Source organism: Cetorhinus maximus, chromosome 19 (genome assembly GCF_964194155.1).
Source record: "Cetorhinus maximus chromosome 19, sCetMax3.hap1.1, whole genome shotgun sequence".
NCBI classification, from domain to species: Eukaryota; Metazoa; Chordata; class Chondrichthyes; order Lamniformes; family Cetorhinidae; genus Cetorhinus; species Cetorhinus maximus.
In genome coordinates, this window is record NC_135897.1 from 66,401,109 (window position 1) to 66,407,514 (window position 6,406).

Below are 6,406 nucleotides of genomic sequence, written 5' to 3' on the forward strand. Positions count from 1 at the left end.
GATTCTGTAGGAATGTCCTGAGTTCTGTAATGTGTAATGAAGTTGCATGACTGGGACACCACAAGGAGACTACTGCTGACAATGATTTAAAATAACTACTCAGATTTTGTCACTACGATTGCCCAAGAGTTAATAGTATTACTAGAAATACACATAGCTTGCTATTCAAATTCCAATGTCATAACCCATGATATGTTACCACGTTTCAATTATGTTTGCTGATGATGATGACAATTCATGAAAGCCTTCTCACAACCTTATGTCATAGCGCCAAAACTACAAGGGACGTAATCCTGTCTATATACAGGATTGCACCCACTGGTAAACTTGTGCCATTGAGCCCACCATAATATACGAGATCAGTGAGGTGCCACCTAATTTGCATAGGGTCAGTAGGCACACGTTGAACCAAGTGGCTAAGGGGTGTGGTCTGGCCCATCCAGAAATGTCAGCTTGTGTTCCCAGTGACCCTCAGACCAAGAGGACATGTCACAAAGTTTAGGTCTGTTCACAGATACCGTTGTCCTGTCCACTTCATGAGCGGTCTGAATATTCAATATCTAATTAAACAAGGGCAGGGGGTGTAACAATTGGATCCCACTTGTGATCGGAACTGGCTCCTGCATCCTCTGCATGTTAGCTTGTACGCTGTCCTCCATTCTTTCCAGAGGTGGCCATAGAATGTTGAGCTAATTTATTTCACAGAGAATGAATCTCCAGACTAAGACACAGCAAATTCCATTTACATTGCTCAATTTCACCTCTCTGCTTGAAAAATTAGGGAAACGATAAGAAACTGTATTCTCTATCACTCTCATGAGACGATTTTCTTGGTTTTTTTTCATCATTTTACTTTCTTGGCAATTTCAAACTCAGATCCTTCATATTTTTGGCCGACCTAGGGTCTATAATACACATTCTCTTATTTGAACACTGACTTTCCATGAGACCCTTAGTCCTTTGTATTGTGTTCCCATCACAGGTTTGGATGTGTTGTTCACTTACTCCCCATTAGTGGTTCACCAGTATCCCTACCTATAAAACTCTGCTCCCTCCCCCAAATTAGGGTGTGGATTTACTGCTATTACGACACAGATAATTGCTTAATTTGGCTTCCAAGAAACTGGCATCTGTGAACCAGTTCTCCACATTTACACTGCTAAATCCAGTTTTGTTCTCCTGGCACCAGGGTCATAGGCCTGGATATTAACAGGGGCGGGTTGCATAGGCAGTCGGGGTGAAGAGGAGCTTCAGAGGGGAAATGTCTATGCATTCCTGCATGTTGTGGAATTTTACTTATCTTTCTCCTTGACAGGTTCCCTGCCCTCTTTCCCGGTCAGCTCAATTGACAAGCTTGGCTTCCAGTCAGATGGGGAGGAGCAGGCCAGCTACAGGAGCAGGTAGGTCTGATTCCCAAACCCGGGGATAGGGTAGTCCAATCTTGGGGGAAGTGGAGGGTGGGGGGGTGGGGGGGGGGGGTGTTCAACCCCTGACCCCCAGGTCTTTGTATGAGGGGTCTAATGGCAGGGGGAATCTTGGAAGGTTGGGGGGCAGCGGGAAGTGCTCCTGCTTTTTCTGGCCAAGGAGCTGTGCAGTAAAGGCACCTATCTTCTCTCCGAAGCTGTCCTTGTCTCCCTTCCTGAAGTTTGGAAGACCCAGTTGACCACTGTTAAGCCAGCAAAGCATCTCACAACAGAGGCTACCAGCATCATTAACATATTTAAATTGCCAACTGGGAGCGGGGTTGGTTGTCTGCCCTTTGGGGTGCCGTTAAACCCAGAAGTGGGTGGGTTGGAGGGACATTGGTGTTGGTTTTGAGATTTTTAAAGTGTTAACATCTGACCTGACCCCAACACACTTATTTATGAGGATTGAATTTCCACCCATAGAGTCAACCAGGATGAGGAAGCTAGATTATAGTCTTGTAAATGCAGATGGCTGATTTCTGGACACTGGTGTGGCAGAATCCAAGCTGAACATGCTTTAGTTGAACTGGGTTAAAAAAAGTGCATAATTCCTGATCAGGTGGATTGTATAAGAAGTTGTGTAAAGATGCAAATTTGATTAACCATATATCCTTTTAATGTTCTGTGCTTTGTTAACCCCATCAACAAATTTGATAACTTGTCCAGGACTGTTTGGCTGACATATTAAGGAGTGAATTATTAATAGTGGTTGTATTAATAGTAGATATTAAGGAGTTTTATTCTCACTACCTGGGCAGTAGTCTGGTGGAACATATCACTTATCCATTACAAAACCCATTGATTTCAATGGGATGATTGAATTTGCTGGAATGAAAATCAGCCAGATTCTATATTGGGTGAGTGCTCCACTTCACCAGATTATTGCCCAGACAATGAAGAGGAAAATTGACCCCTAAATGGGATTATAGAATCAGAGCATGATAAAGCACAGAGGGAAGACATTAGGCCCATCATGCAGGCTTTTTGGTAGAGCAATCCAATTAATCCCATTTCCCTGCTCTGTTTTGAGGTGTCAGCTGTGGCTCAGTTCATAGCACCCTTGCCTTTGAATCAGAGGGTTGTGGGTTCATGTCCCACTCCTGGAAAACCAAGAACTGTGATTGTACTCGAAAGAAGTTGCAATCTGTGACTGTTGTTAACTTGAAAGAGTTTCCCTGCTCTTTGTGGACAGCGCTGCATGTCTTATCCCTGCAAGTATTTATTCAATTCTCTTTTGAATGTTACTGTTATGTCTATTTCCATCACCCTTTCAGGCAATGCATTTCAGACCATAACAACTCACTGTGTAAAAAAAAAAAATGTTTCCTCTCATGTCACCTCTGGTTTTTTTGCCAATCACCTTAAATCTGTCTCCTCTACTTACAACCCCTTCTGCCATTGGAAACAGTTTCTCCTTATTTATTCTCTCAAAACCACTCATGATTTTGAGTACATCTATCAAATCTCCCCTCAACCACTCTGCTGTAAGGAGAACACCTCAATCTCTCCAGTCTCTCCATATGTCTGAAAATGTTCCATGTGCCACCATCTTCTCCAAGCATTGACCTCCCCCAACCACCCTTCCCACTCAATGGAAAATGTCAAAAACTCATGCAATGTTGTGTCAATGTTTATTTTTCCCAGTTTTCCTTTTCTATAAATTAAACTGCAGAAACATAAGCTTACCACAATTTTTCATTTTCATTTTGCATCTCTCCTCAATGCATCGGCTGCAAGCTGTTGTTTCCAGTAATGGTGGGCAGAGCTTGCTGTAGAAGGCACAGAGTTTGGTAAACTCAGTCTTTCGCTGTGCATCCTGCATCTCTGAGAGTTTATAAAAGTCAAAGCAGGTTGGCTCTCGACTTCCAGGCGATTCTGGAAGGACACCATACAAGACATTGATAACTGAAATAGTCCTGATAAAGGCTGAATGTATTACACTGATATCATAAGCAGAGTTTTCTACAACATCAAAGTATCAATGCTTAGTTCCTCATGATTATTTATTGGCTATTAGACTAGGATCTTGAACCAGCACAGAAGTCATTTTTCGTCGCAGTTACTTCTTTTTAAAATTTTTAGACTCAATTGGAAAAGAGTTGCAACTTGATAAAATTATTCACTGTGTTTTACAGTTTTTGTATTTCATAGACAAACCATCCCTAGAAGTAAGTTCATTTCATGGTATTAGCACAGTTTAAAAATAAATCTATACAGTAATGCACAGGAATTATAAACAGCTATGAAATACACTGGCAGTTTTGAGAGTTAGATATGGAGACTGAACTCGGAAAGTAACATATGTTGCAGTGTGCTCTATATGAATAGACTTATATTAAACAGAGGTTAATGACTGCACTAGCTTATTGATCTTCAGAGGCAAGATGTGGACATAAAAAAGGGCAGTTCAGTTAGCTCTGGGTCTGATACTGCAGTCACAATTTAGTGTTTTACAAAAAAAAAGAAAAGCCTACTGGAGTCCACAGAACAGTTTGCTTCAGCAGCACATCAGCAGTGAATAGAAGTCTCAGTGTTGTCTAATTCATCACTAGGTGTCTACATAGACTGAACACATAACAAAGTGGAAATGCCACACAGAGCGTGGGAGAATAACAGATTCCCCTGCCAGGGTCGTGATTCAGATAAATTGCCAGGGCAACCCAGGCAAACAGAATACTGTGCTGCATCAGGTGCTGATGTTCCTGCCTGGAGATTGCTAAATGTATTCTCTTCCTCTTGATGAGCATTTGTGTAGTATACACACATTAAAGTGCAATTGCTGTAACAAACAATGGATTTCTGACTGTACTGTTTGGCTTTGTACATTTACACATTTTAATCGTCAGAAATTCATGATCAGTTTTTGGGTGCCTGGTCAGTATATCAATGTTTTCTGACAATGATCCATAGAAACCAGGCCTCTCTCCCATCAGTGCAATTTCCCTGCCCTGCCTCGTTTCCAATCCCATTACACTTCTACTGAGTCTGGCTGCTAATGGACCAAGCCAAAGCCTTATTGCCCTCAGTGTTAATAGAAGGAATTCAATTCGATGTATATTGTAGGTGTGAATTCTCCTGAGAACAGGAGTTTGATTCACAGTATATAGTGGCTGGAACCACAGCCATTAGCAGCAGAAGCAGCATTGGGCCAATCCAAGTAAATAGCAGCCAGATTCAAGTAGGAACAGAATGGGCAGTAATGAAGGGAGGAATGGATGATGAAGAAGAAGGAAACGAGTAGTAATGAAGGGAGTGGTGTAGAAACAATGGAAATACATGGAATGAAGTGGGTGGTGGATAGCAAGGAAGGAAAGGGGTTCAAATGGTGGGGCAATGGATGACAATGAAGGTGAATACATGGAAATGAAGGGGAAAATTGATGGCAATCAAGAGGGCAATTAAGCAAAGGGGGCAGGAGCAGAGGGACACTGCAAAGGATACCAATGAAGGGATAAATGGATAGCTGTGAAGGGGGAAAGATGGTAATGAAGGAATGAGGAGAGGGTAGAGGAAAGAGAAAAAGTTGCCAATGAAGGGGAAATTGATGGATATAGAAGGGAGAAAATAGGTGCAAATAAAAAAGAAAAGGATGAAGGAAATAAAAGTAAAAGGGAACAGCACAGAATGAAGGTTGGGAAGGAATGATAATGTCAGCATTGCTGGGAGAGGGGGAAGAGTGCCAGCATGAACTAGGGAGAAAAAGTGGCATCTTCAACAGAGTATGGGGAAGCAATGTATCAATGAAGAGAGTGAGCCTTCAACATTTTGTTTCCCCCTTCAGGCTTTCTTGTACTTCTGTCATTTTGCTCCATTACAACTTAAAGAATATTTGGTGCAACGATGTACAACTACTTATTTTCACAGTTAAAATCAGCTTGTAATCAGGGCTATTCTTGAGGTGTCAGTTTTTTGGGAATTGTGTCAACATTTTGAAGCAGTTGGTTGCCTTTTGTTACTTTTCTGGGCTGGCATAGAATCATCAAATTTTACAGCACAGAAGGAGGCCAGGTGGCCTAGTGTGTTTGTGCCAACTCTTTGGAAGAGCTATCCAATTAGTTCCACTCCCTGCTCTTCCACATAGCCCTGCAAGATTTATCCTTTTGCAGCATGTAGGCTTTTTGTATAAGTCATTGAATCAGAAGATTCACCAGAAACAATATTTTCACAGCTTAAATACAGTTTAGAATTCCTATGCATTGTGGAATGAAGTTTGTAATATAACATAAAAATGTTTACTTTTTATTTCATTGTTAATCCAGTTTATAAAACTTGATACCCTGGAGTAAACCCCTGGTTTGCCACGCTGGCCACAGCCATCCCCCCAGGATGTAATCCCATACAGGTAATACTGTTTAGATACAGGGTCTATGCAGGTCAATGGTCCTCCAGAGTCTCCCTATAGCAGGAGAAGACAACACAGATACATTATTCAAGCTCCAATACATCTTCATAACGTAGAAAAAACATTTTTTGCCCTCTTTTTCTGCTCTGAAGGTATGGCTGAGATATCAGTCCCCAAGCTCCACTCACTTTCTGCTATCGTGGCTAGCCCATCATTATTTGTATTGGAGCCCAGGCTGTGATTATGCAATTGATTGAGCAATGATTCAGCAATCTAGAAGTATCACAGTTAAAAAAGACCCTGCCTTGAACAATCCTTACATGTTTGCACACATCCGGCAGAAGCTGCAGTGGAATGACCAGGAGCCCTGGTTGTTTTAGTTCCTGTCATATACTAGAGCTGCTAAGGTCAGTTGCGGTAGTGATTTTGCCAATTGGCTGAGAACAGCTAACTTAGTATAGAACAGAAATCCAACCTGGACCTTTCTGATCTCTATAACTCACATGATCATCAAACCCTTGAGATGCCTGGAAAAATCTCAATCTTCTCATTTACTCATCATAATAATAATAACTTCTAACAGTAAATTCATGTTAAA